Below are 18,003 nucleotides of genomic sequence, written 5' to 3'. Positions count from 1 at the left end.
AAAGTCACACAGCTAGTGAGTGTGTCAAGTATCTGAGGCCGGATTTGAACTCAGGTCCTCCTGACTCCAGGGCTCTATTTGCTGTGCCACCTAGCCACCCCTCTTCTTAAGATGCAGCTCAGGCACAGTCTTCTACATGGAACCTTTCCTAGCCTCCTCAACCTCTAGTTGTCTCCTTCACAACCTACTTGAATTTAATGACTGTGTATTTATTCATTTTTATAGTTATGTTTTTATTTTATATAGTTATGTCTGGTTGTCTTCCCCCTTAAAATGTACGCCCCTTGTGAACAAGGATGGTCTCATTCTTTGTCTTTGTGCCCTCAGTGCCTAGAACAGTGACTGGCAAACACTAGGTGCTTGATAAATGTTTGTTGACTGAATTAAAGACCACAATGTAGCTCATGGGGCTGTAGTGGCAACCACAGTGGCATACCTAAGATGGCTGCTAGAACAGGTCTTAGATGTGCTTTAGTAGGAAAGATAGCTGTTTAAGGAGTCAACAATCTTTTTCAAATTTAATTATATTTACTAGTTCAGGGGAAAAGTCAGCACCTCGAACTTCAGAGAAAATACAAGCAGAGAAATAAAGACCAACAGACAGGGTTCTGACTGCTTGAATCAACTATACACTTTACATACATCCCTAGATCTAGAGAGCCTATACATCTGAGTAGTCGGGGAGCTCTGAACATATGATCACTCGGAATCTTGACCAGGGAATCACAAGATCCTTCTCATAAGTGAGCCCCCAAAGCAAAATACCAACTCAAGGGTATAGTGTGAAAGCCTTCCTATAAGCAAGGTTCCCCTAAGCAAACTTCCCTTAATGGGCTGCATGTGAGGCCTATTAATGGGTGGGGAAGATCTAATATCCCATTAACATTACAGGGGCTAAGCCATAAAACTGACTTCAGGTCATTATTCTGGCTTCTCCATCAGTTCACCCTACCCTGAACAAATTCTTATACTTAGAAAATCTTACTTGACTTAAGTAACCACAATGTACAATGACTCTTAAGTATTCATCCAACAAACATTTTATTAGCCTGTGTTATAGGTAGAAGACATTATGTTTGACCCCTGAGATAGAAAGAAAAAATGAAAAACTCCCTGTCCTCCAGGAGATGCTGACATACTGTGTAACAGAGATAAACAGGATAGGATAAGCAAAGGTTCCTCAAACTTTCTGGGTTCGTGGCACCCTTAATGTCGCAATAATTTTTTCATGGCATCTTTAGGGCAAAAGAAATATCTAACAGCTTTGTTCATTAAGTAGTTTGGCCAAATATTTAAATATCTTGAGCCCTTCCCTGTTGGTTTGCTACGGAGCCAGGACACTAAGACATAGAGTTTGGGAACCAAGAGCATAAGGATTGGAAAGGGACTGCACGTGTGACTTTATTGCTATAGGATTCCTCTACCAATGTACACTGGCATCCCCTGCCTTCCCTCCTCCAAAAAGCAAATACACACACACACACACACACACGTTAGCACCTTCTCTAAAAATTAGGGACTGTTTCATTTTATGTACTTGTATATACTATGTGTGGTTCAGTCAGCACCTAGCACAATACCTGAAAAATAGTAGGTTTTAATAAATATATGTTGAGAGATTGATTAATTGCCTTGACAAGTTATGTAACTCACCCCCAGGCTACACAGCTGGTATGTAGCAGATTTGAACCCAGCTCTTTCTGAGCTTGAGCTGGCTCTCTACCCATTGTGGTAGCTTGTTTCTCACAGGTAAGTAAAGAGGAGAGTACCTGCTCAACTGTGGGGTGGAGAATGGGGTGAAAATCAGGGAAGGCTGCATGTAGGAGGGGGCATCTAAGCAGAGTCTTAAAGGAAGCTAAGGATTATAAGAGGCAAGTATTGAGGAGGGAAGGGCGTTGGCCTGTCTGACTGCATGTGGAGGCAGGAGATGGAATGTTGACTTCTATACTCTCTCCCTGGATGACCTCATTAGCTGCCATGGGTCAATGATTTCTACACAAATTGTTCCTAAGTCTTTATATCTAGGCTTCATCTTCTTGAGCTCCAATTTCACATGACCAACTGTTGGGCATTCTGAATGGGACATCCCCTAGGCATCTCAAATTCAACAAAATAGAATTCATTCTATTTTCTGCCAAACCCAACCCTTTTGAAGACTTCCCTATTTCTTCTGAGTGCATCACCATCACTCTTTGGTTCTGGATCCAGGATCTACACACCAGCATCATTCTCAATTCTTCATTATTACTCACTCCATGGAGTCGATTCTTGTCTACAAACTCCTTCCCGACTGACCCCTTCTCTCCATTTGTACAACCATTACCCTAATTCAGGCCCTAATCACCTCCTGCCTACGCTACTGCCAACAGCCTTCTAATGAGGCTCCGTGCCTTAAGTCTCTCCCTGTTCTAATCCACATAGCTGGCAAAGTGGTTTTCCTAAAATGTAGCTCCAGATCTGCCCATGTCAACACCCTCCTTCCATAAACTCTAGTGGTTCCCTATTACCTTTAGCATTAACTATAAATTCCTCTGTTGCAAAGCAATTAAAGTGATTTACAACCAGGTTCTATCCTACCTGTTCAGCTTTATTATACCCTGCTCCCTTCAAGGCACTCTATGTATGGTCCAAACTGTCCATCTTGTTATTTTTCACAGGACACTCCTCCCATCTCTGCATTTGCCCAAACCTGGAATGCATTCCACTTTGGTTTCCTTCATGACTCAGTTCATGCATGACCTTCATCAGGTGGCTTTCCCCCCAGGCAACTGACTTGTACATACCTTTATACATCCATAAACTCTGCCTGATGGAAAGTGAGCTCCGTGAGGGAAGCAGCTGTTTGACATTTATATTTAATTCCCCCAGTCCCTGCACACAGTAGGCATTTAATAAATGCTCACTGATTGATTTTGTAGGTCTTAAAGCTGCAGAAGATTTTTGAGTAAGAAAGTGATATGGTCAGATGTGTGCTTTAGGAATATTATCTTGGAAGCTGAGGAGGATGAGTTGGCAAGAGAAAAGTAATTTATGGAATGCTTATTAAGTCCAAGGAATTGAATTACATATTATTAAAAATAGTAAGACATAGTCCCTGTCATCATGGTGTTTACAATTTTGTAATAACTTATATAGGGTAGTTAGATGGCACATGGGTCTTGGGAAACAGGAAGACTTGATTTCAAATTCTGCCTCAGATAATGACCAGCTGTGTGACCCTGGGCAAGTCATTTAGCCTCCATGCCTCAGTCTCTCCATCTTTAAATGGGAATAAGAACAGCACCAACCTCCCTGAGCTGTTATGAGGATCAAATGAGGTAATATTTACAAACTGTTTTTAAGGGGTATATAAATGCTGGCTGTTATTATGATCCAATGAAAACACATATGCCAAGTGTTCAACTTTAAGTACTAAGTAAACACTAGCTGTACATCATTTCAAGCTTTTAAAAATTCTTTGTGCACATTATTTCATTTGATCTTTATAACAATCCTGTGTGGTATGTATGGGTGCTATTACTCCCATTTTATAGATGAAGAAATTGAGACCCAGGGAGAGCATCTTATCCAAAGTTACATAGGCACTGAAAGTTATTGTGGGAAAAAAAAAAGCAAAAAAAAAAGTAAAAAAGGGGCGGCTAGGTGGTCCGGTGAATAGAGCACTGGCCCTGGAGTCAGGAGGACCTGAGTTCAAATCCGGCCTCAGACACTTAACGCACAAAAAAAAAAAAAATTAGCCGTGTGACCTTGGTCAAGTCACTTAACCCCAATCCCCCTCCAAAAAGCAAACAACAACAAAAAAAACCCAAGAAAAAATAAAGTTATTGTGGGATCTGAATCCAGGTCTTGCTGCTTCCACAGCCAGTGTTGATTACACTGAACCAAGCTGGTGATGAGTTCTGTTTTGCACATACTGAGTTTCAAGTATTAGGAGAACATCAGTTATGTACAGCAGGCAATAAGTGCCAGAATGGAGCTTCAGAGAGCTCAGGCTTAGAGACAGAGAACTGGGAATAACTGACATGGTGGTGGTCGTTGGGTTCAGGAGGATGGATGGGACGTCCAATGGAAGAGAAGTGAGGAAGTCCAAGGCAGACCCTTGGGAAAATGGCGACGGTCAATTCCTAAACAAAGGCCATGTAAATGTCAAACAGAAGCATTCCTCCTTTCCTGGTGATTTAGATAACATGTATTATCCATGTTTTGTATGGGGGAAACAGGTCATAGCTTCTCTGAAGTCACACGAACAAGAAACTGATAAAAGTTGAAAAGCCAATAGAATATACCTGAAGATACTTCTAGGGATGCCAAGGCTCCTAGAGTTGTATCTTTTACCTTAATTTTGCTTGCTCCTCATGTCAATGAAACAGGAGGATTTAAAAAATCAGACATTTAGAGCTGAAAGGGGCTCAGAGGCTATCTTGTCCAACTTCATCGTTTTATAAATAAGGAAACTGAGGCCCAGAAAGTTTAAGGGATTTGTTCAAGGTCAAACACGTTGTGGAAGAGCTACAAATCATAGTTAGGTCTCCTGATTTCTAACCCAGTTCTCTTTCCACTGAACCATGAAGGCGCCTCTGACTCAGGGAATTCAAGAAAAATAATACAATTATATAGTAATATGATATTAAAATGGAACTAACTCATATTTTAGTTGCTAAATACATCTGTACATTTCAGAAGTTCTCCTTTCACGTGCATGTTACATCACACATTCAGATAATTTGTTTGTTGACTTAAAATTTAGATCCTGCTGGTACAGGAGAAAGAGTTCTTTGGTAACATAAAGCAGGCCCACTTCTGTCCCCAGCTCTGTCTGTTAGTGTGGGACCTTCAGTGAGTTGCTTCCTCTCAAATCTACGAAGTGGAAGGCCCAACAATGGCCATCTTCTGGTCCAAGTCTCTCCTGAATGGGAATTTCTTTTTACAATGTCACAGGGATACAGCCTCTGTTTGGATGGGACAAGAACCTGCTATCTACTGAGGTAGCCCATTCTACTTTTGGACAGCTCCATTGGAATATTTTCCCATACGTCACTTTAAACCAGCCCTTTTGTAATTTCTGACCAACCTCCTGGCATCAAGCAACAAAGTCCTCCGATCTGGGTATTTTTGTTGACTATTCCCCCTTGCAGAGAATGCTTTCCCTCCTTAACTCTTCCTATTGAGTGTTCCAGCTCCTGCTAAAGCTTAAACTGGAAACCTTCCTCAACCCCCCTTAGTTCTAGTACCTTCCCTCTGCTAGTTATCTCTTATTTGACCTGTATAGAGCTTGCATTCTATGTTTTTGTTTGCATTTTATCTCCCCGATTAGATAGTAAGATCCTTAAGGGCAGAAACTGTCTTTTGTCTCTTTTTGCATCCCAAACCCTTATTGATTGATTAACATTACTTCCAGTTGTATCCTCTGAAGTCAAGAAGGAAAAAAAAAAATACAACTTTGCATTTCCTCAGGCTAAATTCTTTGAACCAGTTCCTCTTTTTGTATCTTAGACACACAACAGTTTGTAAGCTCCTTGAGGGTAAGGATTGTCTTTCTTTCTCATATTTGTATCTAGCACAGTACCTGGCCCTTGGTAAGTGCCTAATCACTGGGCAGCAAGGTGGCACAATGGATAAGAGTACCAGGCCTGGAGTCACGAAGATCTGAGTTCAAATGTGGCTTAAGACACTTACTAGATGTGGGACCCTGGGCAAGTCACTTAACCCTGTTTACCTCAGTTTTCTCATTTGTGAAATAAGCTGGTGAAGGAAATGGCAAACCACTCCAGTATCTTTGCTGAGAAAACCCCAAATGGGGTCACAAAGAATCGGACATGACTGAAAACAACTGAACACCAACAACAAAAATCAATGTTTATTGACTCTTGAAATACTCTCCAGTCCTATGACTACGTAGGCTACTCTTCTCTGGATGTGAGCCAGCTTGTCAGTGTCCCTAAAACATGGCTCTTAAAACTGAATAGCTCTGTAAGATGAGGAGGCCAGGCCAGATAAACAGCTTTTCAAGCCCTTTCGAGCTCTAAAATTCCACAAGTCTCTGATTTCAGAATCATGGGCTAGTTACCAAGACAGCCTGTTCAGGTTCACAGAAGATGTCAGCTGTAACCTAACCAACATTCCTGACAATCTTCACTTTATTTCTCCAAAAGTGACATAAAAGAAAAACCAGTGCGCTAAATACTTTTCACCCCTGCAAATTTTACCTGCCCCCATTCTCCCAATATCCGAAGGAGCTCTAAGGGAGGTCTATATTTATAACTTCTGACTTCCTGCTACCAGTTCACAGTGCCAGGCAGTGGAGATAATAGAGCATACAAAAATAAGAGCTTTGAAAATAAACCTTCTTGCAGCTAATGAAGGATTATCTGGCAAAATGTCACCACTATCAGTAAGTCCTTTTGTTTGTTTGGGGTTGTTTCTCTCCCACTTCCAGGCTAGTGCCCTAAAAAGAAAATTTGCTTTATTGTATTCAAGTTTAAGGACTAAAAGCTCAGAAATATCATTGGGTGGAATTCAATGATCTTTCAGTTCTTTGGAAAAAAAAAAAAGAAGCCTGCTTGGCATTAACTAAGTTACTTTGGACAGAAGTATTACTATTGAGTTTGATCCCTACTCATTTTACAGCTGAAGAAACTGAGGGAGGCCCAGAGAAATGAACTGACTTGCTCAAAGTCACACAGCTCATCAGGGTAATCTAGGGCTCTCAGCCTTCATTTCAATGCTTTTTTTTCACTGTAGCTATCATGGTTTATAGGATTTGGAATCCATTGCTTTGGTAATTTTAGGTCAACAAAAGTAATGGAAATATTACTCATGAGAGTTTATAGGATTTTAACCAGTTGTTTATTAAGGAGTTATAGGATTTTCATGCCGGGTGTGTGTGTGTGTGTGTGTGTGCACTCACACACATGTGTGCATGGCCACTAATATAACAGTAAGGGCACCATTCTTTACTTAAATTGCATAAGATATTTTACTGGGTTTAAAAAAACTAACTTGATGGAATGAAATGGTAATTTCTGTTTAGTCAGCTATGCTAATGGACAATTGGATAATGGTGATGGGGATCTATTTTTGGGTTAAAAACCAAGTGCTAGGTTTAAGTTGCAATCAATTAAAACTGGCTTCTGGTAACAAGGTGATTTATAATAAGGACAATATATAATATTAATTATAATAATGGACATAATTAAATGGTCCTGGGAATTATTCAGTGAGCGAAAATATTTTAGAAACTGTTCATCTGAAAAGTTAAGAAAGCATTCCGTCTAGGACCCAGGAATTCATTATGACCCACTTAATCTTTCTGAATTGCTTCACCAGGGGCAAATGAATAATGGTAGCTTTCTCTCCTAAGAATTTCATTTCAATTTGTCTTGCTTTTCATTTCAAACCTCCTAGGGGAAGATTGCTGGTCAGTAGATATAAGGATGGAGAGCCCATTGAGATGGGAGTCCAGTTAGGAACTATAATTCTTGACATGCTTTGGGGGGCGTGGGAGGGTGGACCATTGTCCTGACTCCCATGGATACCTCTACCCTATGAAAAGCCCACCTTGAAGCCTGGAGCCCCTTGCTGCATTTCTAAAGTCAGCACTTATTCACTTCCAATTTTGCCTTGCCACTGGCAATTATGGCAAGCATTCACATGGGCGAACATGGCGCGTGTTGGAACTATGTCCTGTTGCAGGCTGCTTCTGAATGCCTCAGTGATTACATCATTTATGAGTTTAGGATTAACCCTTTCTCAGTGGTACACAAGACCAGGACTATTAGATTCAACTCACAAGTCAACACAAATCATAAATATTAAATTCCTTTCAGAAACAAGGTATCCTTTAACAAGTAGCCCGAGGTTTTTTGGAGTATCTTAAATTACTTTGAAAGTAGAAAAATATGAAATAGAAAATTCACTCCCTATTCTTAATTAATATGCAAAATATATTTTCCATAATATAGAAATCAAATAACAGTTGTAAGTTTGTAAACATTATGATTATATTGGTTAAAATAAGAAGTATAATTTTAGAATGTAAGATTTTCTATACTATAACACAGATGTGCCCTTGTCTCTCTCCCTCCTTCCCCAATCCCAAAATGACATCACTACTGTTTAAAGATAAAAACTCTCCAATAGGGGTGGCTAGGTGGCATAGTGAGTAAAGTGCTGGCCCTGGAGTTAGGAGGACCTGAGTTCAGTTCAGGCCTCAGATACTTAATACAAAAAAACCCCCAAAACTGGCCGTGTAACCTTGGGCAAGTTACTTTACCCCAATTGCCCTCCAAAAGGCAAAAAAACCCACAAAAAAACCCAACTCCCCCTCCCCCCCCAAAACTCTCCAATATAAAGTAGTGCCAAAATTCCTTTTGTTTCATCCCTTTTAGAGGCGAGGTATGCATTGGAAAGGACTCAGAAGAATAGCTTCACTTAAAAAAACCCCCAACAACCTGTAAGTATAGAGTTCAATGTCAATGGCTACTATAAGAATATCATTAATTGGAAATATATGATTCTGTTCTCACAAAAATGAATTCTCTAGGACAGAGGGAAGTGAGGTCAAGAAATCTACTCCAACTTTTATAAGCACTCAATGGCCAGGTTTTATCACTGCTACCTCCCCCATATCTTGGCATCATAGGATGTTGGGTTCTCAGATCTAGGGCTGGAAGAGAACTTAGAGGCATTTAGACCAATTCTCTCATTTTACAGATGAGGAAATTCAGCCCACAGAGGTTGGAGTGCCTTGCCAAGGTTGCATAGGGAGCAAGCATCAGAGGTGGGATTGGAACCCAAGTCCCCTCACTGCAGAGCTATTGTACTGTCCATTGTATCACATCTTTCACATGCCTTCTGGCCTTTCTCATCATGCCATCTGTAGCCTAGTTCAGGTCCTTATCACCCCCTCTCAATTATCTCCTAAATTGGTTTCTGCTTTCCTTCTCTCTCCCCTCTCCCATCAGTGATCCATACTGCATAAAAACTGATGTACCTAAAACACAAAATCTGATCTTGTCCACCAGCTCTACTCAAAAACCTTCAAAGGCTCCCTCTTGCTCCTAGGATAAAAACAAGTAAGTCTTCCTTAACCTGGTTCTAAAAGCTCTCCCTCTACAAGTTGACTCCAACCAGCCTTTTCAGTCTTATTTCATATTGCACCTCTACACACAAGGCATATTTCTGTCACCTGGCCATCTGCATGTTCCCCATATGCCACATTCTAAGAATCCCCTTCTGTGTCTTTGCAGAGTGGTCTCCAATGTCTCCTATGGATTCTTCCCTTCCCTTTGTCTCTCAGAATACCTAGCTTCCTTCAAGGCATGTTCAGAGGCCCTCTCCTCCAGAAGACCTTTTGTGAACCCTCTTACCACAGTTATCAGCACTTTTATCTCCTGAGACTCTTCTTTCTTATTTTGTATTTTCTTACTTCTATTTATATTATATTTTGTCTCCTCTCTCTCCAATAGAATGTAAGTTCCCTGAGGTCAAAGTCTATTTCATTTTTTATGTATCTTCAGTGCAGAGCAGGCACAATAATCAGTTTGTTGTGCTGGGAGCAAAGTGGGTAGAGGGCTGAGCTTGGAATCAGGAAGGAACATGTTCACGGGTTCAAATCCAACCTCAGACACTTACTAGCTGTATGACCCCAGACAAGCTACTTAACGGTGTGTTCCTCAGTTTCTTCATCAGTAAAATGAAATGGAGAAGGAAATGGCAAGATACTCTGGTATCTAAGGCAAGAAAACCCCAGATGAAGAGTTGGACATGACTAAACAACAATAACAACTGATTTTCAAAAATTCAGTCATTTAGAGGTTGCTTTTGAAACAGCTTGCTGGCTCTATGCAGAATGAATCTTTGATTACATCAGTGCGGGGAACTCCTTGTATGGAAACTCCTTCTACCAACTAGTAGCGACTTGTCTATGATTTAGCAGATTGAGTGTAAGGGAAGTACTTGACCCACAGAGCGGTTGGTTGGGACTTGTCCATTATCACCGGGCTGGTAAGTATCAGAGCCAAAATTTGAACTCGGACTTCTTAATTCTAACAATTGGTAACATCCTTCTAGTTAACCAAAATAAAGAGTAGATTTAGGAGAGGGACAGGAACTGGAGTTGTGGTTTTATGGGTACAGGGAATTTCCTGAGGAGGAAGAGTCTCTCTACCAATGCAGGTCTCTACACCTCTCACTTCCCTTCCTATCTTAGTATCTGCATCATCTTTACCCTAGTTCATGTTTTACATAACTTACAGTCTCAGAGAGTTGCCAGACACACTAAAAAGTTAAATGATTTAGTCAGGGTTGCACAGCCAAAAAAACAGAATAAAAGAAATAGTTGAGATGATCAAGAAAATATTTCATTAGCTCTACTAATATTGAAACTAATAACAACAATACTTTATAAACACAGCTAACATTTACATAGTGTTTAGTAGGTGCTCTAGAATTAGCATCTTATTTGATCCTCACAACAACCCTGAAAGTCTGATGCTACTATTACCCCCATTTTACATGTAAGAAAATTGAGACAAACAAATCAAGTGACTTGCCCAAGGTCACAGAGCTAGTATCTGAGGCCAGATTTGAACTCACATCTTCTTGACTCCAGGCTTACCACTGAGCTGCTCCTAAAAGAAAAAAAATAGGTAGAGGATCACCTAGCCAAGAGAGATTTGCTGGGAATTACAAAAGGTTGGTAAACATGAGAATTCATTTAACTCATTCAAAGGAATCCAATCACTTGTAAAACTCTTCTGCGGAGCAGAGAAGTAGGATTCAAAACCAATATCTCCTTCCTTCTTTTGAAGACACAAAGAAAGTAGCATCTTGGGATAACTGCTGGATCACTGGAAGGCACCACTGTTGAGGCTGGGAAGTTGTTCTGCACCAGATGACCAACAAGAGAGGATAGGAAGAGTCTAGCTGAAGAATGACTCCTTTTCCCTCCCTCCTCCCTTTACGGACTTTCTGTATGTATACATACCTCTAGGATATGAGTCTATTTCTCCAGCCTCTGTAGGGGTTTCAGGACAAGGTAGGGGCTCAAAACCCCAAAGAAGTATGAAAACCAATAGTCTCATTTCACAAATAAAGGAAGTGAGATCTAGAGAGACTAAAGGACAAAAGGAAATTATGTTCTTCTATTCTTTGAGACCTACATGTCTGTTATCTATACCTATACCTATCTATTTTTGGAGTTTCATGGTTACCATACAAAGAGCCCTGGTTCTGGAACTAGGGAATCTGGATTCAAATCCCACCTGTGAAATCTGCTACCTGAGTGACTTTGGACAAAGTAATTAACCTCCCTGGGCCTCAGTTTTGTTATCCATAAAATGAAATCCCTTTCAGCTCTGAATATATGGTTCCATAATCCCTTGGCTACTATTTTTCCAAGGAGTGAACATGTTGAAACCTGGTTTGGGGTTGAAATCTGAACAATAGGGCATTAATTAAGGGTAATGATTTTAAAGAGGAGAACCAGTGATCAAGAAGTTCTCAATTTATTCTAGTTCTAGACAAAACAAATGGTTTTCTCCATCTGAATTTCCAAACACTATTATTCCAATGACAAATTCACTATTATTTCAATCATTATTGTGCCATTTTCAGTGATACAAAATGCCTTTTCAATGAATGCAAGAATATCTATAAAAGGAAACTGGAAACCAGCAGCTTTCCTCCAAATCCATATAGTTCAAAATGTGGCAGATTCCTAAACAAGATATGGGTCTTGCTGTGAACTTCATCACAGAAGTTTTTGCAACTGTTAGAGCATATGCAATTTAAATGACTTAATTAAGAATAAAAAAAGTCTATTAGAGAAGAGAAGAATAAGCTTAATAATTTGTAAACTGTGAATAGGTCCCCTGTATAATAGTCAATATCCCTTCTTCATAGAGCTCTTAGCTTTGAATTTGCTAACCTTTGTTGGCAGAGTGTTTTACATATAATACTAAAATATTCCTTACAATAAAGTCTTGGATGCCTCATCATTCAGAAGATCACAAGTTCTGGTAGCTCTGACGAAGCCTAAGTAGAGGGCTCAGTGACAGATTTGGTGTCTGTTATCTGCGAATCAGCCTAGATAAGCTTGGTGAGGCTAATTATTGCCAGATTACCCAAAGGAGGAAGAATGTTTTGTTTGTGGCAACTCTGAAAACCATCTCTCAAGTTATAGGTTCATGTTGTTCAGTCATTTGAGTTGTGTCTGACTCTTTGTGACCCCATTTGGGGTTTTCTTGGCAAAGATACTGGACTGGTTTGCCATTTCCTTGAGCTCATTTTACAGATGAGGTAACCAATGCAGACAAAGTTAAGTGACTTGTCCAGGGTCACATAGTTAATAAGTGTCTGAGTCTGGATTTGAATTCAGGAAGATAAGTCTACCTGATTCTTGGGCTGGCATTCTGTCCAATATGAGACCTAGCTGCTATAAGTTCATAGCATTATAGAGTTAAAGCTATAAGGGACTCTAAAAGGTCATCTAACCCGGTATTCTGTTTGGTTTTGTTTTTTAACTAGGCTCTCCCAGAGAGAGTACAGATGCTATTACTGTTACCTTTAAAAGTCAAATGGAATGTTGTAGAAATGCTGGTTTTAACTATTATTTCAGAAATATTGCTTAGAATGATGGCTTGAGAAAACCTGAAGAGACTACTTTTCTACCATGACTAGACAGAAGCTAGAGAAGACAAAGAGGAAGAACATGGAAGGCATCTTTTTCCTGACTTTTAACTTGTGAAGAGGATGTACAGGATTCTTAAGATGAGATTTCATCTGGTATCTGGAATGAACTAAATGTTATAGGACTGTGTTCTCAGAAATGAAGAGAAGTCACTTGTAGTTGAGGGCTTGAGTTTGCTCTGGCTTTGCTCTTTTTTACAGTTAAAATATTGTATTGTAAATAATTATGTCTTTGATCATTTATTTCACTGTTGATATATTGCACATTCAGTAATATTCATTTAATCCTAGGAGGTTAAGAGATTATATACATACACACACATATAAGGGGGGGGGGAGAGAGAGAGAGATAGAGAGAGAAGAAAATACTTCAGGGAAAGGAGGTCTCTCCAATTTAAAAAATAAATAACATTTAGTGAATAGGGTTAGAGGTTTTGGATGTAATAGACTGGGAGACATACTGAAAATTTTACAACTAATAAGTATAGAAAAATACTTCTGGATTGCCCTAGAACTCTAGATGATAAGATTAAATATGGAAATGGGTTAAGTAGCAGGCTAAAAAGTGACCCCTAAGTTCATTTAGTTGACTCTTGTAGCCTTGTATCAAAGTTAACTGAAACTCAGAAAGATGAAGCCCCTTGAACAACATCAAAGAGGTATTAGGTAGAAGAGCTAAGATTCATAGAAGGGCTGCAAAGTGCATTGTTGGAAAAAAGTCACATTGATGACTCAGGGAGTCATTAAGAATCATAATATTAAAATATTGCATCGTAATCTCTAATACATTGTAGGGGATGTGTGGTGGTAAAAAAAAAAAAAGCCTGCCATTCAATTTTCTTTAATCATGTACTTACGTGTTAGTACTTGGCTAGCTAGGTTACTTCTTAAATGTCATACAGTCCTCACTATGGGCCTTTCCAACTTGGTAGGAGTTATGGGAAATGAACACCATGGGCATGGTTTTGGAGAGTCTAGCATCATCTTTAGACCCTGATGAGGTTTCAGAGCAGGAAATTCATGGAATAGAATATTTTGGGTAATTAGACCTTCATTATATTAAAGCCTTTGCATTTCAATGCCTGAAACTTCTTAGGGTAACAAATTCTATGTATTGGAATAAACTTTGAATTCTGGCCTAGGGGCTCTCTCTCAAGGAGATTTTACATACTGGTTAATGTGGTTCAAAGTAATCAACAATACTTTAATACTTCAAGGATATGTAATTTTATACTGACCTTAGTACTCTATCAAAACAAACCACAACCTCTCTATAGCATAGAAGTTATTTTTTGAGTGTGTGGTAGTCTAAAAACTCTCTTTTTTTAGGGCTTCAGTGAGATGCACAAGGCTTATGTACAATGGGCTGCCTCTGCTCTAGACACACTCTGACTGGCATCCCTGGACCCTTGTAATTTTTTCTGGAATTCTCTGCTCATTGAATAGTATATTCTGGAAAATTCCTGTCCATGCCTGCTCTTCTAGGGAATCTCCAGCCTCTCTGTTCCCTAGGAGTCTCTGGCCAACCTACAGAGCGAACACCATCATATTCAAGGTTGCAGTGCCTTCTCTGGTTGTATCAGTGATTGCCAAGCCCTATTTTGTTCTTGTTTGCCCCTCTATTCTCCTTCCCCTCTCCTAAGAGTCCTTGATTGCCTCTGTCCACCAGTTGATGGCTCATTTGGGGCTCAGGCTCTCCTTTGTGTGAGTTAATGGCCCATTTTTTTTTTTTATCATTATTGTCCAGACAGTTTATTTTTAAATGAAAGACTTCAAGTCCCCAAAGCAGCTGCAACAGACTGGGGCAGAGAGTTTCTGTGGCCAAAAAAATTAATTATCCTGTGGTTGACATAGTGATGATACTCTGAGAATTGAGATTCCGAACCCAACAAGGATGAACCAGTTGCTGAAATAGAAAAATCAGGAACCCTGGGGACAAGTGGCTACTGCATCATAGAGCCTGTGATATTTTAGAAGAGGGCAGCCATGCAAAGTCTCACAAGTACCCTGGACTTTGGAAGAAGAGATTTCAAAGGTGTGAGAGCAGGAGAGGTTGATTCAATGGCCAAATATTTTGAAGGGAAAGTTAGTCTAAGAATGAGGACAGTCTTTATTTCATTCTAGCAATCCCATAAAGCTAAAATTGTGTAGTACTCAAGTGATATGCATTCTTTAGAATTAACTTTTGGCATAATAATGGCTGTATTTATGTAATACTTAAGAGTTTGCCAAGGGTAACCTCATAATGTCAAGAGATCGTAAGGAAGGACCCTAAGAACATTGAGTGGAATTCTTATATGGAATTTACAAGTGGACATGGATACTTGCTTAGGAGCAGCCAGCTGCCCTCCACAATGGAGACTCAATCTGCCTGTTGGAATGGGAGTTGGGAATATAAGCCAAGAGGAGGGGCTACCCTTGTTTCTGAATATATCTCTCCCTATCCTCCTACTCAGCCAGTTCTGGGGAACGGGGGAAGGACGAGGGAAGAAGTAGGTCATCAAAACTAATCAATGCATCAAGTGAATCTGACAATATTTTCAATGTTTCACACTTACAGTCCCCCACTGTCGCAAAGAAAAGAGTATTTTCTCATTTTTTCTTAGACAGTGAATATAGTTATTATAACTACACAACATTTAGTTCTGTTTTTCAAAAATTCTTCCTATTTGTATTGTTGTAGTTATTGTATATATGTTCCTGTATTTCTCTGAATTCTTTATAGTCATCATTCCTTGCAATGAAATAACATCCATTATATGTATGTATCACATTTTATTTACCCATCCCCTTATCAATGATAATCTATTTTGTTTTCAGTTCTCTGATATTACAAAAAGTGAACCTAAGTGTATATAAGATTTTTCTTTCTGTCTTTTACCTATAAATCTAGTAGATAAATCTCTAGGTCAAAGGGTATAGATAATTTACTCCTCCCCCACCTTTAAAATAGAATAATTCAACTTCCTAGGACAATCTAGGCAGGAGGTGCTCAATCAATTCTAGTTGAAAGATAGCTAGTTCTAAATTGCTTTCAAGAACAGTTTGACACAGTCACTGCTCTACCAACAGTATAATCATGTGGCTGTCTTTCCACAGCCCCTCCAACATTGATCCTAACAACATCCGTTTTGTTTCATCTTTGCCCATTTGCTGTGGGTAGGGAGCACTCATTTTATTGAGATTAGAACTCCGCTGAAGTATTTAGAGTTTGTGAAGCACTGATCTTCACAATGAGAGGCAGCAAGACACATTGGACATCACAGAGTTGACCTCAGAGTCAGGAATGACTTAGGTCCAGATCCACTTCTGACATGGACTGATTGTACAGCGTGTGATCTCTAAGTGCCCCAGGTAATTCTCTAAGAGGTGCCTGAACACCTGGATGACCACTCATGATTTCAGACTACCACCAAATGACTTCTAAATCTCTCTTTCCCCTGACTTGCATGTTCTCACAGTTATTCCCTTTATTCCAGTCTGTCTCATAGTGTCTCCAAATGTACAACTTGTTGCTATATGAAATTTAACTTAATTTAACCAGATCTCAATTTCCCTATTAGTCCTTACCACCTCTCATTTTCCTATCTCTTTTAGAGACAACACAATCCTCCTGCAAATGGACTCCTGTGTTAAAGTATTTGCTAGATCTCATTATTTTCTTCATAAATTCTTCTGGAACTCACCTTTTCTTTCACAATGTACGAGTCTACCTATGTATACCTTAGTTTTTCATTTTTATCACTTAGAACCATTAAAAAAGCCTTCCAGGCCACTTATACTTGTTCCAGTAATAAAAGCTTTATATTTCTACTTTAGTTAATGTCATACCTTCTCAAATATCACTCAACATTAATTTAGATGATGATACAACGAGTCAGTCTAAATGCTAGTTGACTGATACCACTGATGATTACCATAAGAGTTGGAAGATAGAGGTCTATGGCACAAAAGGATTTACACTTTATTTTGGAGATAAGGCAAATATTGGTGAAAATTAGCCAATAGTGAAAACAGCACTCTATTCTACAGGTTAAATGAATAGTATAATCAAACTATATAGAAGTTCTGAGAAGGCAGAGATCAAATACATATGTACCACATGGCACAACATTTAAATACTTAAAAAAAAGATAATGGCACTACAGAGAGATCTAGACCATAAAACAATAATTGTTGGGGAGTTCAATGTGACCCTTTTAGAGTTAGATAAATCAAATAAAACAATAAATAAGAATGAAATTAAAGATCTAAGAGAATATTAGAAAAATTAGATATAATAGACCTTTGGTGGCAACTGAATAAGAATCATAAGGACAGGTGTATACTACATACACATATATTATATTTCAGCTTCACATGATACATTTATAAAAACAGATCTTGTCTTAGGGCACAATGCAGGGAGAGATCACTGAAGTGGTCACTAAGGCAAATCTGGATTTAGGTCCTAAAGGATGGTAGAATTTTAGAAGCTAGGAAAAAAAAAGAAAATGGAAAGGGCATTTTATTCAGAAAGAATAGAAAGGGTCAAAGTATAAATCCATAATCGTATAAGACATAATCATAGCTGTACTTTTGATAACTTAAGACTTTGGTCCCTTCTTTACAAAGATTTCAAATCCATATTTATCAAACAAATCCTTCTAAGGTAATGCCAATTTTGAATCAAGGCCAACTATTCCTAGACCAACTAAAATAATAATGTAATTTCTTAGGAATCTTCTATTTATTACTTTAGTTTCACATATTCAAAACTCACTGTTTTTAAAAAAATCTATTTGACTATTATGTGCAAAAGAGCAGAGTTTTTGGTTTTTTTGCCTGTTGGAGGGCAATTGAGGTTAGGTACCTGGCCCAAAGTTACATGGCTAGTTATTTTTGTGTGGGTGTTAAGTGTCAGAGGCCAGAACTGAACTCTGGTCCTCCTGACTCCAGGGCTGGCACTTTACTCCCTGCGCCACCTAGCCGCCCCAAGAGCATAGAAGTTTTATTTAGAAATACAACATAAACATCGATGGATAATTTTGCTATCTTCTTCCAAACAATAACAACAACAACTATCTCTCAGGTAAAACACTAAGCTCCCTCCCAAATTATGATAAATAATTCACAATTGTCCTAAGACCTTTTTCAAGTCCAGGACTCACTACACCAAGTCTAAATTGTTAGAAGTAATCAAACCCAATAATCAGCATCAAGAAAAAGTCAGAAATTACATTTTTCTGATACAGACAAATAAAATGTCAAAGACAAGAGGTGCCACTAATATATTTAAAAATATGTTACAGTGTTAACACTACCCCCCCCCCC

General features: G+C 39.0%; 1 protein-coding gene and 1 long non-coding RNA gene across 3 annotated transcripts in view; one reads left to right on the top strand and one right to left on the bottom strand.

The window, feature by feature from the left end:
• The window catches only part of TAOK3 (TAO kinase 3), a 243,206-nt gene that overhangs the window by 148,251 nt on the left and 76,952 nt on the right, over window positions 1-18,003 (bottom strand). The window lies entirely within an intron of this gene.
• On the top strand, window positions 5,943-17,034 carry LOC138156231 (uncharacterized). Its single transcript, XR_011167101.1, has 3 exons — window positions 5,943-6,391; window positions 8,388-8,452; window positions 12,620-17,034. It is a non-coding gene; the product is annotated as an uncharacterized lncRNA (long non-coding RNA).

Source organism: Petaurus breviceps, unplaced genomic scaffold (genome assembly GCF_028583685.1).
Source record: "Petaurus breviceps papuanus isolate PSGF00001 unplaced genomic scaffold, PetGlider_PUasm1.0 99, whole genome shotgun sequence".
Classification (NCBI taxonomy): domain Eukaryota; kingdom Metazoa; phylum Chordata; class Mammalia; order Diprotodontia; family Petauridae; genus Petaurus; species Petaurus breviceps.
This window is presented reverse-complemented; position numbering and strand designations above follow the sequence as displayed.